This window comes from Aedes albopictus, chromosome 3 (genome assembly GCF_035046485.1).
Source record: "Aedes albopictus strain Foshan chromosome 3, AalbF5, whole genome shotgun sequence".
NCBI classification, from domain to species: domain Eukaryota; kingdom Metazoa; phylum Arthropoda; class Insecta; order Diptera; family Culicidae; genus Aedes; species Aedes albopictus.
Window position 1 is genome coordinate 103988343 of NC_085138.1, and position 21986 is coordinate 104010328.

A 21986-nucleotide genomic window follows, 5' to 3' on the forward strand; every position below is an offset into this window, starting at 1 on the left:
TTGCTAGAATCTTGGTCGTATAATTCAGGCCAAATTGCTAGAATCTAGGTCGTATAATTCAGCTAGTTTGGGAAATATTTAAGGCCAATTTTGAGTTCAATATGTTTAAAAAAAAACCTTCATGACGGTGAGAACAAAACGGCCGAAAATACATAAGTTCCCCTGTATACAATTCATTTCTTTCTATATTCTTATCTATCTATATTTTTGGTTCAATGTAGAATTTCATGGTTAGTTTTTATGACATTCCTGAAAACTGGAATGCACAAAGGTCTGGTAAATGGTAGATTTTTATGGAAACGACCGTCTGATAAGCAGAATTTATCCCTCTACAATTGGCCGGACCGAAAAGCCAATTGTAGAGGGTAGATTTTATTGTACAAAATAAATTGCTGTTCATTTTAGTGAAAATTTTCCAGTACCGGTACTTTACCGGTACTACCGGTACTGTGAGCCTCAATACCGAAATACCGGTACTCACGAAAAGTGGCCGGTACTGCGACCTCTAGTTATTGCTGAGCCTGGACGAGGGAGTTTTCCCAGAAGTTTGGAAGTGGCAGAGCCTGGTTCTATTACCAAATGCAGGGAAACCACCCGTAGACCCGTCGGCATATATACACCAATATGCTTGATCGACTCGGCGGGGAAAGTATTCGAAAAGATCATCCTCAATAGAATGTTGAGGCACACCGAGGGTGTAAATGGTCTCTCGAGCAACGGGAAGGGGAGGTTTACCGTAGACGCTATCCCGTCGGTTATAAAGTTCGCCGAGGTAGCGCTCCAGCGTAAAAGGAGGGATATTCGTTACTGTGCAGTAGTGACTCTGGGTGTAAGGAAAGCGATCAATGGCGGTTGGGCGATTATTTCTGATGTGCGTCTGCATGTATCTACCAAGATGACCGAGATGTTATCGTTCCAGATTCACATCTGACAATGCTGAAACACGAGAGAATTATAACAGTAATCAATGGTGTGGCTCCTAATAAGTATTTTCTGTTGACACATCGAATATCAACATACTAATTCTCCGTAACAAACTTTCCCCCACGTCATACAATTCTGCTTCCGCCAGCAACACGAGTAAGGCTCCCATCTACTTAGCATAGAAAATCAGGACATTTAATGTATTTTCACGAAAATGAATAAAAGTCATCGGATTAGTTAAGAAATTTTGACCAAAATTAGTCAAAAATCAAGACATACCCTGCTAAATCAGGACGGATGGTAACCCTAAACACGAATCACAATGAACCAAATTCGACCAAATTTTCCCGCCAAATCCCAAGACATTTCAATTCCAATTATCTTTTTCTTTCGCATCGTCATCGCCACCACCTCCACCTCCACTATCCCGATTGTATCAGGCAGGGCAGCGACTGTTGGCGGACCTCCTAGGCGGGAAAAAATTGCGCTCGTTTTACCTTTTTTTTTTTCGTTGGTAATCCACCTAAACAGAGCTAGCCCTATCAAGACGATGACAAGGTCGCAACGCGACCAAAGTGCGTTGCTATCATTCGGGGGGATTTGTTTATATACGCTCTTATGCCGCGTTCATGTTTTCTAATCTCTCCAAAAGTCTCACCCTCAACAATAAAATGAGACAAGGAAGTGTGCCTTGTAACTATCTGTAGGGCAGTAATCTATCAACCGGAAAATTATGCTTTATTGGCCAGATAAGCACCCCAACTTTATCGCGTTCCTGAGTGATGCTGACGTTGAAATTCTACAAATTCGAATTATGCAAAAGCCAAGCGCTACAGGTTTCCATTGATTTTAGGTAAGCTTCTATATATGGAAGATATCCTAGAGAAATCTCGGCAGGAATTTCTGAAGGAATTCTGAAGAAGTTCCTGGAGTAATTCTTTGAGGAATAAATGATGAAATCCCTGGGGCAATTCATGGAGACATTTCTGGGGGAATTCCTCGAGGAAATACTGGAGAAATTCCTCCAGGAATACTGAAGGAATCTCTGGAGGAATTCCTGGAACAATTCCTTGGAGAATCGCTAGAGAATTTTCTGAAGGAATTTTTGAAGGAACTCTGGGTGGGGGGGGGTTATTTGTGGAGGAATCCCTGGAGGAAACTCTGGAGAAATTCTTGAAAGAATTCCTTGAGGAAGACCTTGAGGAAAGCTTTAGAGAAAATGTTGGAGGAATCTCTAGAGGAGTTATCGGAGCAGTCCTTAGAGAAATTCCGAGAAGAATTTCCGGAGGAATTCCGGCATGTATCTCTGGAAGATTTGCTGGTGGTAAACCGAATGAATTTTCCTGGGGGAATTTCCGGAAGGTGCCCTTGGCGGAATTCCTAAAGAAATGGTATGCTCAGAAAGGTCTATAAACATGTTTCTTCATGTCACGTTCCAGTAGCCGCGTTTGGGCCAGTTTTATCATTAGTGCTCTTCCGGATTCACTCTAATTTGTATGAAAACCCATAAAGATAGAGCCGTCACCTGACTAGTTTTGTAATGTGATCAAAATTTCCTCAATACTGAAGAAAAGTGAGCTCAAAACAGCCTCTCCAGCCTCTCCGGGTCTCATCGGAACCGCTTCCGGAATATCCGGATATGGTCAATGCGCTAATTATCGCGCTGCCTTTCAGGTGAAAAAAAAACTCGGTATTTGATTCGCCGAAACGATCCTGTGGGCACCTTCCGGAACCGGTTACATGGGCCCATGTCCCCGAAATGGCCACGAGTTAGTCACGGTCTGATTCTTGGACCTCATCCCAAGTAACATTTTTTAGTAAAATAGACTAGATTTGATTATAAAACCAAAATAAAAGGTTTAAGGTTTTATATCGGTTTTCAAAATCTCTATAAGACTAATTGGTTGGGGCTCTCCATTAATTACGTAAGGATTTACACAGTTAGAAAATATCACCGACTTCGGTAATGTTTTACCGAAATCTCAACCGTTAAGTTTATTTTACAGGAAAAAATCGGTAAAGGTAGTAACTTTTACCGAAGTTCGTTAGAGTTTGACAGATAAACGATAACATTTTACCGAAATTTGTTATTTTTCTACAGAACTTCGGTAAAAATCCATTACCGAATGCTCAGCGGTTGAGATTTCGGTAAAAATTACCGAACGTGATTAGCTGTGTATGGGGGAGGGGGGAGGGGTTTGAGAAATCTTACTCGTTATACAAAAATATGTTAGTTCTCATACAAAAAATCTTACAAGGGGGGGTGGGGTTATCGAAAAATCGATAAAATTCCCTTACGTAATAAATGGACAGCCCCTTATCAAAATGTTACTTGGGATATCTTAAATTTAAGCCTGAGAGAATGGAAATCGGATCAAAAATAGATTTTTGAAAGCGTGTCAAAGTTTTTTACCCCTTAACCCTCTAATACCCAATCCCGCCTTTAGACGGGGTATAGTTTGAGCATTTTTGTAATTTTTGTTTCGTGGAAAATCATTTTTTTTTTTATTTTTGGCTGATATTTAGGACTGTTCTGTGTATTTCAAAATGGTTTTTGGTGTATTTTAAAGCGTATTTACATTTTTTAAAAATCATTGAAAAATTGATGTTTTAGTCACCTTTTAGAAGTCATTGTTTATTTTGTATTGAATCGCTACAATTAACATATTTTAAATTTTTCCCAAATCATTCTATCCTTGTTTAATAGTTTAAGGGAATCGAATACACTCTAAAATTATTTTCCTTAAAATTACATGGAAAATGAAATTTTCTGTGAAAAAAATTTAAAATAATAATATTTCAACAATAATCATAAAATCTCAAAATGTTTTCATCTCAAAAAATTCGTTCCCCAAATTGGCTTCCAGGAAAAATATAAAAGTGTGGGGATGTTCAAAAATAAAAATTAAAAAAATCAAAAACTGAAATTCACGAAATCGAGAATTGAAAAGAATCATCTTCCAAAACATGTTTAAATCGATTTTAGACGACGAAAAATGATATTTAGATCAAAATCAAAAATTTGGGTATTAGAGGGTTAATGTCAAATGTGTTACTTTGTCTTAATGTAGAAGGAAGGTTAAAAGAATACATGTATCAAAAAAGTAAAATTGGCAAAAACTTTATGGTGTCTATAGTGCCCCGCTTACCCCTATGTAGTGAATTTCGCTGCGGACAATGCACAGTGGTCCATGAACCAGATTTACGAGGAAAGATGCATTCAGTGCCCTCAAATGATTTTTTAGACAAATATGGTCTTCTAAAAATTGTTCCTAATAGTAGGGCCCTATTTTCAATGTACATGAACATTAGGGTGGTCCATATTTTCAAAGAAATTGGAATCCAAACATTTTTATTTGCAAGGGCGCCAAGGGCGTCAGCCTCAGAGGGGCGCCGAAAAGGCCTGAATGTTATCAAGATTTCACTGTTTAAAGTATCTAAGACTGATCTTTTTTCGCTTGTGTATTCGACTAGCTCAGACGTGCGGGCGCTTTCTGTCTAGTTTTATCAAGCATTATATTGATTTTAAATCGGTTTTAACCTGTGTTAATCGATGTTATTTGTGAGTGTCTATCTTTGGGGTACGTGTAAAGATAACGCAGTTTATTAACAGTACACGATTTGTCACAAAAAACGAGTCGAGTGGGTGTTTTCTGCTCCAGAAGAACGAAAAAAAAGCCCCCTTCAGCCGGTGTCACGGCAAGGGGGCCTGCGTCGAGATACAGAGATACAAACTGAAATCTCATCATTCTCATTCGATTGCCTCTTTTTGGTATCGTACAAGGCAAAGTGTAGCACTGGTGACCGGAGTTAACCCCCAGCAAGTGCGTGTGTACCGCATAAGCAAAGAAGTGATTGTGCCTGTGTTAGCCGAAACAGCCGGCAAGTTCGTTTTTGTATCGGTTACGTCATACCGCGCTCTCGCTAAAGACAACGTAGTGTGAATATTACATATTCCGCTGGGAGATCTTTCCCCCGCGAGTGGGAAAAACTGATTAGGCGTAAAAGTGCGTGGAGTTTTTTCCTCCCCCGCGTAAAAGGGGCTTAGAGGCTATATACACTTAAGTCGTGCGCGAGTGTCCCATCGAAAAAAGAATTCCTGGTGGGGTTTTCAGGACAACCTTCCTGGGATTCTTTCAGAAGTTTCTTCCGGTGATTCTTCCAGGAATTCCTTCAGATTTTTTATTCAGAGATTCTTTCTGAAATTTCTCATGAAATTCCTCCAGAAGCTTTTATGGCCTTCCTCCGGGAAATGTGGCTAGGATTCCAGCAAGATCTCTTAGAACTCCTCCAATAATTCTCACTGCGATACCTTCAGGAATTCTTTAAGGAAAGTTCTTCCAGAAAATCATCCTGGGATTTTTCTAAAAATTCCTTCGGTGATTCTTCCAGAGATTTCTTCAAGGATTTAACCAGGACATCCTCCAGAGGTTATTCCAGAAATTCCGCAGGGGATTTCTTCAAGAACTTCTATTGGCCTTCCTCCATGAATCACGACTAGAGCTCTTCAAGCAATTCCCATTATTGTAACTCCTTCTGAAATCCTTCTAGGGATTTCACCTGGCATATTTACATGCTGCAATACTTTCGGGAAATCTTCCTGAGATTCTTCAAAAAAAATCCTCCTGCGATTCTATCAGGGATTCCTCCAGTATACTTCTACCGATTCTTTCAAGGAGAACTGTAGGAATTCCTCCGGGCACTTGGTAGAGGAACTTCTTTTAGGATACCCCCGGCATTCCTGATTCAAGGGTTTCTGTAGAAATTACTTCTATGGTACCTCCCTGAATTCTAGGAATTCCTCCAGATCCGCGCTTCCCAAACTCCCAAGATCCGCTTCCCAATTTTGGGAAGCGCTTCTCCAGTTATTCCAGCTGGGATTCTTCTAGCAATTCCTGCGGTTCTTCCAGCTATTCTTCCAGCTATTCTTCCTTAATACATTCTAACTATGGTAGTTCCGAAATAATGCTACGGATTCTTCTAGAGCTTTCTCTTGGCTTTTTTGTTGGAACCTTTCCAGGTAATCTTCCTGGAATTCTTGCAGAAATTTCTTTGGTTGTTCTACCAGGGATTTCTCCAAGGACTCATTGAGGAATTCCTATAGAAATTCCTCATGGAATTCCTGCAGAAACTCCCTTTGGCCTTCCTCCAAGAATACCTCGAACAACTCCTCCTAAGGTTCTTCCAGCAATTCCTTCAGAAACTCTTACTATGATACGTCCAGATATTCTTCTTGTCATTCCTTTACGAATTTATCCTAGCATTATAGCTGGAATTCTTCCGAGAAATTCTCCTGATATTTCTTCAGAAATTCCTCGTGATTCCTTCAGGACCTTCTCTAAAGACTGTTCTAGAATACCTCTGCCGGCTCTTGCAGGGACTTTCTTGGCATTCCAAGGATTTTTTCTTTTGATTCCGCCAGGCATTCGTGATTGGGTTTCTCTATAAATTCTTATATAGTTTCCTCCAGGAATACCTCCTAGGATTTCTGCTGAGATTTCTACAATGCTTTACCCCAGAATCCCTTTAACAATACCTCCTGTGATTTTTCCTGTGATTTCTTCAGAAGCTCTCCGGTGACCCTCCAGGCATTTTTGTGGAAGATATTTATCCAAGGATTCTCTCATAAATTTCTCATGGGATTTCTCCAGGAACTCCACTTGGTCTTCCTTCAGGAATTTCAGCTGGATTTCTCAAGCAGTTCCTACTGTGGTTCTTCCAGCAATTCCTCCTAGGGCTCCTCCAGAATTTCTTACTGTAATATCTTCAAATTTTTCTAGGAATTATTCTAAGAATTTCTCCAGGGATTCGTTCAAAACTTGCTGAGATTCTTCAAGGCAATCTTTCTAGGAGCATTGCAGAAGTACCTTCAGTGTTTCCTCCTGGAAATCCTAAAGGTTTTCCTGGAATTTCTCCAAATATTTCTTATTGAATTATTCCAGGAAATCCTCTTGAATTTCATCCAGGAACTCCTCTTGGGATTCCATAAGCGATTCCTGCTTATGTGTAGAATCAGCATAAGTTAAAATACACAATAATAAAAATTTAAAAAAAAATCCTGATCGCAGGATAATTAATTAATGTTTCATGAATGCCTCTTGTAGGTCTCGTCAAGAAATTCTCACGGTGATACCTGCAGGAATCCCTCTAGGGATTTCTCCTGCCCTTCTAGCTAGGATTCTTCTAGGCAGTGTTCCTAGGATACTTTCAGAAATTCCTTTGATCCTTCAAGGGATTTTTCTAGAGACTCATCCAGGAATTATTTTGTTTGTTTTTATTTGTGGATTACTACAGAAATTAATCACGGTATTACTCCTGGAACTTCTCTTGGGCTTCTTAAAGGAATTCCAGTAAAATCTCTAGAGGAATCCCTAATTGAATTTCGGGAATAGTTGGCATTTCCAGAGAAATCCTAGAAGGTATTACTAGAAAAATCTCTAGTGAAATATTATAATCCTATCATAATTAATTAGGAGGCACAGAATGTTGCTCATTGACAAATTCAGGAATGAATTTGCGAAAAAAAAAATCGAGTTCTGGTGGGATTCAAACCTACGACTCCGTATTCGCTATACCGTAGTATGACCATTTCATTGAGGATTCTTTCGACATGGTTATTATTCTTTTTTTGAAATTTTCTGCAGTAGTTTCATTAGAATTTCATCAGCAATTTGTTTGGATTTTTTTGCTTATTTTAATGGCTATTTCTCTGAAATAATATCAGCAATTTCTCTTTCAGTTATTTTGCGGATTTATTAGGCATTTTTTTGTGATTATTTTTGAAATTCTTTATCATTTAACTGTATTTATAATTATTGCTTCCGAAAGTTGCTCAATTGGAACATCTAAAATTCTCTACTGGTCTTGGTCAAAGAAAATCCCATGAAATTCACGAAAAACTTGCTAAAAAAATTTCCAAAGAAATTGTCGGAAAAAATCCATCAAAAATACATTAGAGCTTTCAAAGTAGTTGCCAAAAGAATTCATATAAAATTACCAGAGGAATTCCTGAATAAAAAATATTAAGACTTTTTAAGGAAATTGGCCAAATCAAATTTCAAAATAGATTGCCGACATATTCTATATAGGTATTTTATAAAAAAACAAAGAAATTAATTCCTAGAAATTCTCAAAGAATTTTCCGAACGCATTAATGGAATTTCTGAAGAAAATTAAAAAAAAAAAAACCAAAAGTAATTTCCGTAGAATCACCGTGACAGAATTTTTAAACAACCGCCAAAGATTTTTTTTCAAATAAATTCAAATAAATTCCCGAAATCACTAAGAAATTTGCCGAATCAATTTCCAAAGGAATTACCAAAGAAGTTCCCAAAAGTAATAATCGAAGTTGCCAAAATTATCGAATGTTATTGCTGATGAAACTCCCGAATAAATGTTCAATGTAAGTAACATCGGAATTGCCGAAGGTATTCCGGAATCATCTGCTGCAGGAATTCCTTACATAAAAACTGAAGAAATCTAGAAGAAAGTGTCTGAAGATTTTTCAATAAAATTATAGAACCGATTTATGAAAGACTTTCCAAAGGAGTTTTCGAAGGAATTGGCGAAGGAATACCGAAAAGCATAAAATATAAAAATCCAAAAAAATGGACGAAAATCCAAAAAAAAGCAGAATGACTTGCCGAAGATATTAAAAACAATGTGTGGAAGTTCCCAGAGGCATAGTCGAATGGCTTCACTAAAAGAATTCCCTAAGGAATTGCCTGAACAATAATTGGAGAATTTTCAAAAGCAAATAGAATTGCTGACATTAACAAAACAATGCATGAAATGCTATTTAAAAATTCAGCTTTATACAGCATTCCATTCACCAGATATATTAATATACGGTAATTACCAATCCAGTCGAAATCGGAATTTGGTGCGAACATCAGGATCCCGATGAGAAAAAACGAAGCCTCGCACCAAATTCCGGGTTTCAACTGGATTGATAATATGTTAGTAAAGCTTCAGAACGGAACTCAGGATAATCGAGTGCGAATTTTGTAGTTTTGAGAATCATACTCACAATTTTTCTGTAAAAGTATTTTCTTGTCCACGTGGTAATATTCAACTAATTAAAAAAAACACTTTATATTTAACCAACAAGCCAAAAATGATTTTGAAATTTTAAGTATTTATATTTCTTAAAATTGTTCTTGAAAGCTATTTTTATAAGGGTTGTTATCATGCAATAAAACAAAGAGGATGTCACGATGAATACAAGTTACACGCAAATTTGTGGATATTTTATAGTATTTAATAATTGCTTCGAAAATGTATTCTAATGGACCTGATTGATTTCAATCCACAAAACAGGGGTTATCGTGCTAAGTACTTAAGTTCAAACTGAAAATACAAATTCTATTTTCCCGCGACGCAGTGTATCATTAGGGGTATTGTCGGGCCGCCACCAAACCGGACTTCGCACAATCAAGTCGCGACGCGACCCAACTCGCGACGTTTTTTAATCATGTCAAAAGCAGTGCGCATCCTTCCCGTTGATGTCAGCAACACAGCGCACTAGATGCGAAACAGTTGCGACACTTGTGGACCAAGAAAATGGCAATTTTTGATTGAATGTCGGTCTTGATTCCAACCGGATAGACAATACTCACTAAACAGATTAAATTGCTGCGTAAGCCATGATTTTCTGCTTATTTGAAATGTTTCATGGTTTTGCGAATGAAATAATCGAAAATTGGCTTGGTGATCGCGACGTTTAATCATTTTAATCAGTTTACGCTGTTAAGTGAATCCCCCTACTAAGAAATTGAAGTCGAATCGGTATTTCCTTAAAAAAAGCAACCTGAGAGCCACTGAAACTGGCACCCCCTAGGAAAAAATCCTAGATACGCCAATGTTCATAAGAGATTTCTCCATAAATTTCTGCTAGAATTCCCATATATTTTTCCAAAAACTCATAAATTTGGAGTTCTTTCAGAAATTTTCCCAGGTATGCCGTGAGAAAATCTGCCATTGATTTTATTCTAAACTTCTTCAAAGGTTTCTTTTGCACTTCTTTCATGGATTCCTCCAGGAATTGCGTCATAAAACATTTTTAGGGAAACTTTTTCAGGGTTTCCTTCGAGAATTCAGAACTCTTACGATGGTTCTCCACATTTTTTACAGGCAGTCCTTCAGGCATATCTTCACAAACTGCTCCAGGAATTCCTGCATGAATTTATTCATGAATATCATTGGAAACTCTTGCTGAAATGTCTGCTGGGTTTTCATCCGGTATTCCTCTGGATATTCCTGCAGCAAAAACTCATAAAGAAATTTCTTCAGGATTTCCTTCTGGTATTTCTTTATGTCCATGATTCGTCTTATATTTGCTGTACATTTTTCTACAAATTTTCTGGGAAATATTTTGATTAAACTTTAGAAGATACCTTTCCTAAAGTTAATGGAATACTCTGGTAAAACCAATTGAATTAATCGTAAAAAGTTTCTCAAAAAGATTGTTTGCGGATGTCGGAATTTTCATTAAGTGGGAAATATTCTAAGAGAATAAACGAAACACAAAAACCCAACTAAAGAAACTTTGAAAAAAGAAAATAGGTAAATGGCCACGTTTTGTATTGCAAATTAAAAATGTTCAATTGTCGTGGGGCGCCAATCTGTATGCTTTCCAAGTGCGCCACGGGACCACTCTGTATATATTATTCGGAAAAATTGTAGATCTATCAATTTAGAAGACAGTTTATATGTAGCTTTAAATTTTATCGAACTAGAGATATTATCCTGAATTAGCTTAGGGTGGTTCAATACAAACCGGTTTTCTGGCTTAAACTTATTCAGTTTCAAGATCTCATCAAAGTCCCTCCAGGAGCACTTGTAGAGCATTTGAAAACGCGTCGTTTCGTGCGCGGAGGCGGTCTTTATCTCTTTTGGTTCATAATAGAGATGGTCGGGTTTCGGGTTTTCAAACCCGAAACCCGACCCGAACCCGAACCCGACGGGTACGGGTCGGGTTCGGGCTTGGAAATTTGAAAAAAGCTCGGGTACGGGTCGCGTCCGGGTTTAAACAATTTCAAAATTCTCGGGTACGGGTCGGGTCGGGTTTGAATAATGTCGGGTTCAAGTCGGGTTTGGTACCAATGTAGATAAATCAGTATTCAGAAAAATGTTTTATTTGTTGTATCCGATACATTTAATGATTATTATTTAACTCGGGTTTCGGTCGGGTTTATTGGCAATTTTTTTTCGGGTTCGGGTCGGGTCCGGGTTTGACAGAACAAAAAATTCTCGGGTACGGGTCGGGTCCGGGTTTTGAAATTGAAAATTGTTCGGGTAAGGGTCGGGTTCGGGTCAGTAAATTCTGAAACCCGACCATCTCTAGTTCATAACTATTGTCGTTTTTCTTTAAAAATCTTTGAAAAGGGCGTCTTAACTGGCTGGGACAAATATAAAAATATCTTTTGCCAGCATTCAAAAGAAGAGATATTGATATAAAACATATTTTAAAAAATAGAGGGGTGTTATTTTTGAAACTCTAGAAAAAAAGTATAAAAGTGCCTATTATTTATAGAAAAACGTCAATATCGTTTGAACGGATTTGTAAGATTCTCCGCGCACGAAAATATGCGTTTTACGAATTTCTAAAAGTGGTTTTAAAACTTTGATGGGAAAATTAAAACAAAAGAGATAGTGCGACAACCCGATTTGTTCAAGCGTCACCCTATGAAAACTTTTCTGTTTCAATCTTCTCATAAAAGTTTTTCTTATTAGGTAAATGTTTTTCGATTTTGCAGAAGTCATTTTTAAGTAAAATTTCACAAAAAAATAGTTTCTGCGAAAACGAAAAACATTTTTTACCACGAAAAAAAAATCAGAAGAATCTTTAATCTATACTCTATATGTGTACGAAACCCGATTTTCAGCATGTTGCATCATTATTTAATAAAAAATCAAAACCAAAGAAGAGGAAATGCTTCCAGTTTCGCCTTGTGTTAATTCTTCACAAAATCATAGGATTTTTATGAAGTATATTCAATGCAAAAATATAAGATTTTTTCGCTTTTTACATCAGCAGAACTGTCGAATCTCTTAATTATCCTTCATATTGTCATGACATCGTCACTGAAAGACAGCCTTCTTGCGGCTTATAGCAATTTTTGTCTACAGAAAACAAAAGACAAATTTTCTACGAAGCCAGTTAAAATGGTGATAGGGGAATTTAGTGTATTTTTTACAGCTTTGTTCACTTCGTAATGGGTGATTTCTAAAAAAACTGCTAAACTGAATTAAACAAACAAATTTCAAGCAATTGGGACGAAAGAGTCCTTCGAAGTCATGCAAGTCTAAATATATGACTGAAAATATATATTTTCAGGCAATTCACAAATCATAATGTTTTAGCGATATCTCCGCCAATATTCAACCGAAGTGGTTCTAGGTTTACACTGGAACTTGGCCTGCCACTCTTCAATCTAGTGTTCTTTCTCTGGAAGCTCTCTTGCAGTTATCAATTGAAGAACTTTTTAGCTGGTCATTGCATGAATTTTTATATAATGAGATGAGCACAATGATATACTACTTATGTTCAGTAGGCTGCGATCTAGGCTGCGATTTATTTTTCAAAAGTTGCTGAAACCTGGAATTCATAAGCTCTTCTGGATTCAAATCAAATGAAAAGAGAAACCTTCGAGTTCGAGCCAAAAATATTAAGATTTAAAAGTGGCGCAAATGCCATAAATTTGAATTTTCCAGTCATAAAAAGATTCACTTTTAGTGGCATAATGCAAAAATAAGTCATAGGTTTAAAAAAAAAAATATTTTTGCTAACAGGGAGGCACCCCACTGTACGGGCTTGGTGGTCTAGTAGCTATCGCTTCTGATTCATATTCAGAAGGTCCTGGGTACAATTCCTGGCCCGTCCCTTTCCTTCTACATTATATCTTTCAATCCATTTTCTCTATACTATCCTCTCTATGTACAATTCATGTATATTCATATGTTCATAGCCATCGCTAGAACCAGAAACGATTGAAAAGACGTTTCCTTTCCTTCCAACTTTCACAGCACAGTTAAAATGTATCGGATAACGCCTACAAGTTAAAATGAGTGTAGAATTAGCATCTAAGTTAAAATACACAAAAATAAAAACTAAAAAAAAAGCCTACAAGTTATACAATCAAGTGAACGGTGCCGCTTTAGCTTCATAGTAATAATCGCACTAATCTAACACCTGATGGCACAAATTTCCCGAATGGAGGAGAACGTGCCTCTAGAGCCGACCTACTGATACCTGAATCTAACACCTTACACCTGGCATCCACACACCATTGTGTAATGTGAACCCTCTGCCAACCATATCCCACCAACACTCCGATATCCGTATGAGTTTGTGCAGACGCAGAGGTATATTCGGTCTGATGTGGATACAAACGATTACATTCATCACTTCCATTCCCTTCCCCAAATTGATCTGCAACCTGACGTGGCAGGCGCCATTATTGTTGTCTAAAAATAGAAGATCAGAAGATCGCTCACACACTGAAGATGCACGCTTAGTCCCCGACTGATATTCTCATTGGGGCCATCCATTAAGTACGTCACGGTCCTAGGGGGAGGGGGGGTTTGTGAAAGTGTGACAAGCAATGTATTAAGTATAGGAAAAACCCGTACGAGGGGGGTAGGGGGGTGGTTTGAAAATCCGAATTTTAGCGTGACGTACTAAATGGATGCTCCCATTGGTTCCTTGTGTGTGTGTGTAGCTGGTCTGGCGATACCGGAGTAGCATCTACGAGCGGTCAATCAAGCTCACGCTCAAGACTAACTGGGGGACCCTACAGTCCGTTTAGCGTACTTTGCGAAGTTTAACTCATGTGAACCTAATTTGATTATATGTTAGTTTTCATGCATTCAAATATAACCCTTTTTATGTTACAAAACAGCTCCAACATTGCGTTCAGAAATTATAAATACACTAACGATTAACTGCCATTTCAAATTGAGCACAATATCCAAAAAAGGTTCTTCTAGCTCTTATAGTAAACATGCTAACGAAGCAAATAATACCAACTTTGTTGATGTTTCTTGCAAAAGTTGAAAAATAGGGCTCTGTAAACTAGATAATTAAAACTTGAAGTTGCACAAAGTGGTCAAAAAATGAAGCATAGTAGAAAAGGAAAAAATCTCACAAATAAAATATCTAATTTCCAAACACAATAAAAGCTACTGCATCGATAAGAAAAGTTATTTCTTGATTGGTAAGAGTAGTTTTTACTGGAATATTTGATCAAGAAACATTACGGGCCTTCTCAATGCAAAAATTTGTTTTTCAAATTTTGCAACAACACCAGTAGCAACAAAGGTTAAGCAAGCGAATGTCTTAACCTAACTGGCAACGGCGAGATTCGGCCGCTAGGTGGCGCCAGTGTCAAAAATGTTCAAACCCTCATATCTCAGAAACCTGATAAGATAGAATGATGCTATCTTCGGCAAAATTCTTCAGCAAGCTCAGAACTATCTGATAGTCTGAAATTCTTTGGTTTGGGATTTATCTGCTAGGTGGCGCATTGTGTCTGAAAAATTCAAACACGTATATCTCGATACCCTAATGAGGTACAAGCATGCCGTTTTCAGCAAAGTTATTCAACAGGCTAAGAACTATCTGGCAATGGCGTCTTTGGTTCGAGAATCGTCCGCTAGGTGGCGCCATGGTCAAAAATCTTCAAACTTCTATATCTCAGAATCCTGATAAGATAGAATGATGCCGTCTTCAATAAAGTTCTTCAGCAGGCTAAACAATGTATGCTAGTTGAGTCTTTGAGTCGTGATTTTTTCGCTAGGTGGCTCATTGTGTATTATATTTAAACACGTGTATCTCGTTACTGTAATAAGCTTTTAGCATGGCGTTTTCAGTAAAATTGTTCAGCAGGCTGAAATCTATCCGGCAATGGCGACGCTAGATGACACCAGCAATCAAAACATTCAAACAATTTTAGCTCTAAAATCGGAAAACGTCCAGTGAATTGTTCCGAAAGTTAAGAGGAAGTAAGACGTATCTGGTGTCCTTGGTTCTGATATTATTCGAGATAGATTCCAATTTTGACCGGAAATAGCCAATAACAGAGTGTCAATTTACAAAATAATACATGTACATTTTGGATTGAACAAAATAAATGAACTTGATACACAGAATCATAATTTGTGCATAGTTATAAACTTTTCGGGTAAATGTCGCATTCGGGTAAGTGTCGCATTCAGGTATATGTAACATTCGGCTAAATGGTTTTCGGGTAAATGTCTTTCCGGTAAATGGTTTTCGGCCAAATGTTATAGAACCGTAGAAACACCCTAATGAACAAGAAGTATTCCATCTTCAGCATAGTTGTTCAACAAGCTTAGAGCCATTCGGCAGGATAGTAGACAATCGAGTACGGTGGTACAAGACTACTTTAACACCGTCTTTGACCCCCTACAATATTGCTCTTTTGCTCAGTTTTTTCTTCCGGGAACTTGTCCAGGAATCTCTCCGGGAATTCCAGCGGGAATTTATCCAAGAATTCCACTTCCTCCAGGAAATTCTTCAGGAAACTTTCCGGGAATTCTTCTAGGACATCCTCCAGGGTTTCCTCCGGAAATTTCCCCAGGATTTCATCTAGGACTCCCATCAGGAACTCCTGCAGGAAAGCCTTCGGCAATTTCTGCAGGAATTCAAGATTATCTCCGGAAATTTAACTGAGAATTTCTCCAGGAATTCGTCCATGAGTGCCTGCGGGAATTCCTCCATGAACTCCTCCGGGAATTTCTTCAGGAATGCTTCCGGGATGTACTATAGGAATTCCTCCAAGAATTTCTCAAGGAATTTCTCCGGGAATTTTTCCAGGAGTTTCTCCAGGAAAATATCCGGGAATTTTCTAAGGAAAACTGTCGGTTTTTTTTTTTCAAAAAATGCTCTGGGAATTTCTCCTGGAATCTCTTCAGGAAGTCTTACGTGATTTTTTTTTTTTTCAAACAAACCCTCGAGAATTTCTCCCGGAATTCCTCTAAGACTTCCTTCACGAATACCTCCGGGAATTTATCCTGTAATTTCTCCAGGAATTTCTCCAGGAATTTCTCCGAGAATGTCTTCGGGAATTTCTCCAGGAAATCCTCCAGGAATTGTTTTGGGAATTTATTCTGGAAATGTTCCAGAAAATCCTCCATAAATTCTTTCAGGAATTCCTCTGGGGACTCTTCTGACATTCCTCCGGGTTTTTTTAAAGGAAATTTTCGGGATTTTCTCTGAGGATCCCTCTAGGATTTCCTCCAGGAATACCTCAGGAAATTTCTCTATGAATTCCTCCGGTAACTTCTCCAGTAATTCCTCTGGAAAGTTCTTCAGGGAATTCCCCGAAAGAAATTCCTAGAAGAAGCTCTGGAGGAATCCCCTGAGGGAATTCCTGGAGGAATCCCCGGGAGAACTTCTTGAGAATTTCTGGAAATAATCCCGGCAAAAGTCCTGGACAATTTACTGAAGGAATCACCGGAGAAATTGCTGATGAGAGTCTTAGAAAAACTCCCGGAGAAATGCCTGGAGGGAATCGTAAAGAAATTCCTAGTGGAATTCCAGGAAAAATTTTGGAAGGATTTCCTGAAAAAATTCCTAGTGGAATTTCTGGAGAAATTCCAGGGAGAATTTCCAGAGACATTCCCGGAGAAATTCCCGGTGGAATTCCTGGAGAAAACAAAGGAGGAATTCCTAGAGAAATTCCCAGTGGAATTCCTGGATAAATTCCCAGAGGAATTCCTGGAGAAATTCGTAGAGGGTTTACTGAAAAAAAAGTCACGGAAGACTTCCTGAAGGAAGACTTCCTGGAGATATTCCCAGTGGATTTTTTTGACGAAAAACCCGGACAATTTCCTGAAGAAACTTCCGAGGCTATTCCTGCAGAAATTCCCGAAGCATTTCCTGGAGACATTCCCGGAGATATTCCTTGAGGAACTCCTAGAAAAATTCTCGGAAAAAACCAGCCTGGAAAAATTCTTGAAAGAATTTCTGAAGAAAATCCCGGAGCAATTCATGGAGTAATTCCCGGAGGAACTCATGGAGGTATTCCTGGGAAAATTTTTTTGAGGAAATCCGTATGAATTCCTGGAGAACTCCTGGAGAAATTCCTAGAAGAATTCCTATGAAAATTACCACAGGAATTCCTGAAGGAATCTCCGCAGGAGTTCCTGATGTGGGTCCTAGAGGAAATCCAGCAAAATTTTCCGGAAGAATTTCCGGAGACATTTCCAGAGGAAGTTCTAGTGAAATTCCCGAAAAATACCTGGAAAAATTCCCGGAAGAGTTCCTGCAGAAATTCCCGGAGACATTCCCGGAAGAAAACATGGAGCAATATTGTGGGGTGACAACATTTGTCTTCAGGGGGTCAAAGACGGTGTAACGAATAACCTAGCGAATAAATCACTAATCAAAGACTCAACTATAAGACAGTTTTTAGCTTGCTGAAGCACTTTGTTGACGACGGCATCATTCTATCTTATCAGGATTCTGAGATGTAGAAGTTTGAAGATGTTTGACCCTGGCGTCACCTAGCGGCCGAATCTCGAACCATAGTCGCCATTGCCAGTTAGTTCTTAACCTGCTGAACAAATTCGCCGAAGACACTATATTTCTACCTCATCGGGATCTTGAGATGTACGTTGCGCAAAGTATGTGGCCAAGGCAATCCGGAATAACACCGGAACCATGTGGACCAGGCACCCATATCCCCGGCATCATAAACTAGAAGAGTTTTTCGGGAAGTTGTGAAAATTTCATCAAAATTCATCGAAAAACAAAAAAAAAGTTATGACCATTTTTGCGCTTTTCCGCAGGTGGAAAGTGTACGTCGGCTGGATGAAGGTTAATTACTGCTTAATGCATTTGTTTTTATGGTATGATAATTAAGCTTTGCCATCTAAAGGATCGAATGAGCTGAAAAAATAAATTAGTTTAAATTTAATGCCTTCAGGAAAGCTAAGAAAATGTGTGGTAGTTCTTATGTTCCGAAAAAACCTTCAAAAATACGAAACTTGATCTTAGAAAAAATGTTGTGGGAATGCCTTTATCGCTTTTTCCCAGATTTTGATCAAAGTATTCCTTAGACAACTTGTTGAGAAAGCGAAATTAAAAGTTAGGCAATTTTTGATATTTAGTGATAAATAATGTTGAATTAATTAAAAAACACCTTTGTGCATATGCAAATTTGGAGAATGAAGTTAATTGTTAGAGAGTGCGACTGTTCTTCAAAATATCAAGACAATTGAAAGGAAACACAAAAATATGGAGTACAATATGCTATATTCTCAAAGAAATTGGTAAAATCATAAGAACAGTACATTTTATTCAATAAACAAAGTGTATTTATAATTTCTGAAACAGTCTATAACATTTGTTGTGGACTAAAAATTATAGCTGTTGGTAATCCAAGATAAGTTTTTTAAAAGCAGAAAAAATGTTTCCACTGCTTTATAAAGAGTTCAAATTCTACAAAACTTTGGTATACACTTGTTGAAATATTCTGAGAAAAATCGTGCTGAAATAATCAAGGATAAATTTATTAGACAATTGAAGTACCTCCTTTGAAAAGGATTTAGAAAGGAAGTTTCCAAAACCAATTCTGATTGTTTCGGTCAATCAGGAAATCTAATAGTTGTACAAATATCTATGCTCATGCTCAAGATTGATGAGCAGTAATATAAAAAAAAAACAAAAGTTAGGCGAAAAATTACTGTACAACAATTTGTCTCTAGCATTGGTACGTTTTCCTACCGTCAAAGGTAAAGAGAAACTCAAACCAGCTCTAGCCCCAAACCGCAACCCGCATTTCAATTTCGATATACATAACACAATTTTCTCGTCCAATCATCAAAAAAACATCCTCCCGTTGGCTATTTCAGGTGTACGTGTGTGTGGGATGCGCTACCCTTGAAACCCAACCCAAACAAGCAAAATCCTTTTAAAACTCGTTTTCAAAGGAAAAATCTCACGCCCCTGGAGGCTGGGTTGGGCGGTTCGGCGAACATCAAATCAACACAATAGACAACAACTTGTTCCCCCGGTCCATCAAAGAGTCCAACCTACCTTTCAGGTTTCAGCTGTCTGTGTGTTTGTTGTTGTTTGTTGGACAACTTTTCCTTACAGGAACCGAAGTGTACAGCCCGTGAGTCCTGTCTCCCAGGCGGGGGACTTGTTGTCGATTGTTGTCTTTTTCGCAGCAAGATTCACTTCGCGTTTGACATCGTTACCACCGGGTTTTTTTTTTCACTTCACTATAGATGTGTAGAAAGCCTTGCCGCGTCCTCCTCTCCAAAGGCGCGCGGTGCAATTTTTAATCCAATTAATCGTTATGTGAACCTTCGTTATCCGCTTAGCACTGCTGTCGTGGCGACGACCGAACGGCTGACGAATGGGTGATATATGGGACTCTTTGTTGGAGTCCCTTAGGTTGTTTCCACTTATGGGGTAGGTTATGTAACATACACATGCAGGAAGGCTATTTCTGCCTTTACTGCGATTTTTAATGAGCTCTATTCTACTAATAACTAGTTTTATATCACTATCTTACGGTTATGTTGGGTAAATTATTCGGTTATGATTTTGACGATTCACGAAAGCTCGGTACTTGTGAACTCATTAGTATCTACAACTAGCACTAATTATCTGGTTGAGTGATTTCTTACACGCTGAGTTCACACAACCTCGAAGGATCGGTATTATTAATTTGATTTACATGCACACTAATTAGTATTCTGAAGCGTTCTGCCTACGGCGCAAATTCTCACTGTTGAACCAATCTCGGCACTTGAATCCCACGCAGATTGCATTCGCTGCAGAGAGTTTTTCTTTTCGGATTATTCCACTTTGTTTCGGAGTTCGTTTTCCACCCGCATCGTTCGAATGTCGTAAAACCAATCAATTTTCTTTCTTGTTGAGCAGCACCATGCGTCTCCACCATCACTTGTAATCCGCACAAACGCAGCTTCAGTGCAGCGAATCACGTTTTAACCATTCACTATCCATAAACAGTAGGAAAATCAAACCACCATAGGCCTTCATTTCGTGGTCTCAGGCCGATTTCAGCCATTTAACACTTCGGTAGTATTGCACTACTGTCGCCACAATTTGATTCAGTTGAAAAACTTCTTTCTTCACTATCCACACTTCTCAAACTGATCCTGCATCTTCTACATCCCGGATCAATCCATGCACAGATTTCTCGTCAACTCCATCCCCATTAAAATACTGACAGCTTCCTCCCAAGGAGGCTTATCATCCACCGACGGGAGCGGCCCTCCCGGCCGCAAAACTTCACCAGGAAACTGCCATCCGCGACTAGTTCCCACACTGAACACTGCATGAATTTCACTTAATCCTTCTCAAACCTTCTCCACCCGTTTGACTACTGCCAGGAGTCCGGAGAAGAAACGACAATCTGCGCGATTCCCTCAACCAACAACGAACGGCCCCCAACGACTCACACTCGATGACGCGGGGCAGGCAGCAGGGGGACGACACGGGAACAACCACCCACAAGACTCCAGCAGCAGAAGGCAGATCTCTTCTATCCTGGAAGGAGAAGCTCCAACTGACTGACTGACTGACCAGAGGACATCAAATTTCGAAGCGAGCGAACGCGGTTTTGCTGCACGACCGTAACGAATTTGACACTGAACTGAACCGAACGGTCCGGTTCGGCCCAGCTGGAACCTGCCTCAAGAGCGACGACGAATAATCCTGAAGGTTGTGACGACAACGGTGCGCAATCTCACCACGGGTCAGCCGGGGCGCGAACCCGGCCCGTTCGGATTGGTGCGATTTGAATCGAGTCGGGGAAGCACGTGGTGCGCGGAAACCGACGGAGTTGAGATTTTCCTCCCCGTGCGGTAGAAACGGATCGAGCCGTGAATGAATGTGGGTGGTGGTGATGGGCGCCAAGTGTTGTGCATGGGATTTTTTGGCGCCAAATTAGTTGGATGCTGGAAACGATTCGAAGAATCAACGAAATTTTGAATGAACGCGTGGTTCCGGAAGCATGTTGGAACTAAATCATTTTTTAATTGGAAGCCCCATTTAGGTAGTTAATGGAGTTTCTATCTCTTTCAGAGAGCTTGAAAACAACAGGACCAGTACCTGTCAAATGTGACAGGTGTTGGTCCTGTTGTTTTCTAATTTCCCGTAGGATAGAAAGAGACCGATTTCTTGATGACGTCACCGTGCAATGGAGTATACAAATGTAAGACTGTTGATAAAAGTCCGTGGGAAACATGGAATTCACTGATAATTTCGGAATGCCAAACAAACTCTGGTAATTTATTTCTGAAGCTTTTAAGAAGCAGGAGCGAAAATATTTCATTTATTTCATTTATTTAGTTAACATCAAATTCATGATAATACTGAATCAACAATTTACCGCCATAATAGGGTAATTTTCCAATTGTTGCACGGCTAAAAATTCGTCAATTATTGCACACCTCATAAGAATAACATGGAGTGTGCAACAATAGGCGAGTTTTAAGCCGTGCAACAATTGGAAAATTACCCTACTCGATTTGAAGCTGCAGCTCTCCAACGTCGGTCACGCCCAAGACTCGCCAGATCACGATCCACCTGGTCCGCCCATCGTGCTCTCTGCGCTCCACGCCTTCTTGTACCAACCGGATGGTTAGCAAACACCATCTTTGCAGGGTTGTTGTCCGGCATTCTTGCAACATGCCCTGCCCATCGTATCCTTCCGGCTTTGGCCACTTTCCAGTTTGAGTGAAGTCAGTCGGTTAAATAAAATCCTTGCGAAATCTAAGGATTTCCGAGTGAACGAACTTCGTTTGCCAAATGGCGATCTGACTTCCTCTGATGAGGAAGTTCTGAAATGCTTATTCACCACACACTTCCCTGGATGTGTGGATATTACATCTTCGGATGATCCTGATGTCTTTTCTTGTAGTTATGATTCTTTAGCTTCGGCTCGGAGTATTGTAACTATAGAATCGATTGAGTGGGCACTTAATAGCTTTGCTCCTTTCAAATCTCCTGGGGCAGATGGGATTTATCCTATTTTGCTTCAGAAGGGATTTGATCATTT

General features: G+C 39.1%; 2 protein-coding genes across 4 annotated transcripts in view; both read right to left on the reverse strand.

The window, feature by feature from the left end:
- The window catches only part of LOC109409049 (uncharacterized), a 699030-nt gene extending 678197 nt beyond the window's left edge, over positions 1-20833 (reverse strand). For 2 of the 3 annotated variants that reach the window (XM_062858935.1, XM_062858934.1), the window contains exon 1: positions 18989-20832. The gene's annotated coding sequence lies outside the window, so the exon portion shown is untranslated. Of the gene's footprint in view, positions 1-18988 lie in introns of all 3 variants that reach the window. The other variant, XM_062858932.1, reaches the window with a different exon arrangement.
- Positions 1-21986, reverse strand: part of LOC134291327 (uncharacterized) — a 422656-nt gene that overhangs the window by 112367 nt on the left and 288303 nt on the right. The gene's annotated exons all lie outside the window — the stretch shown is intronic.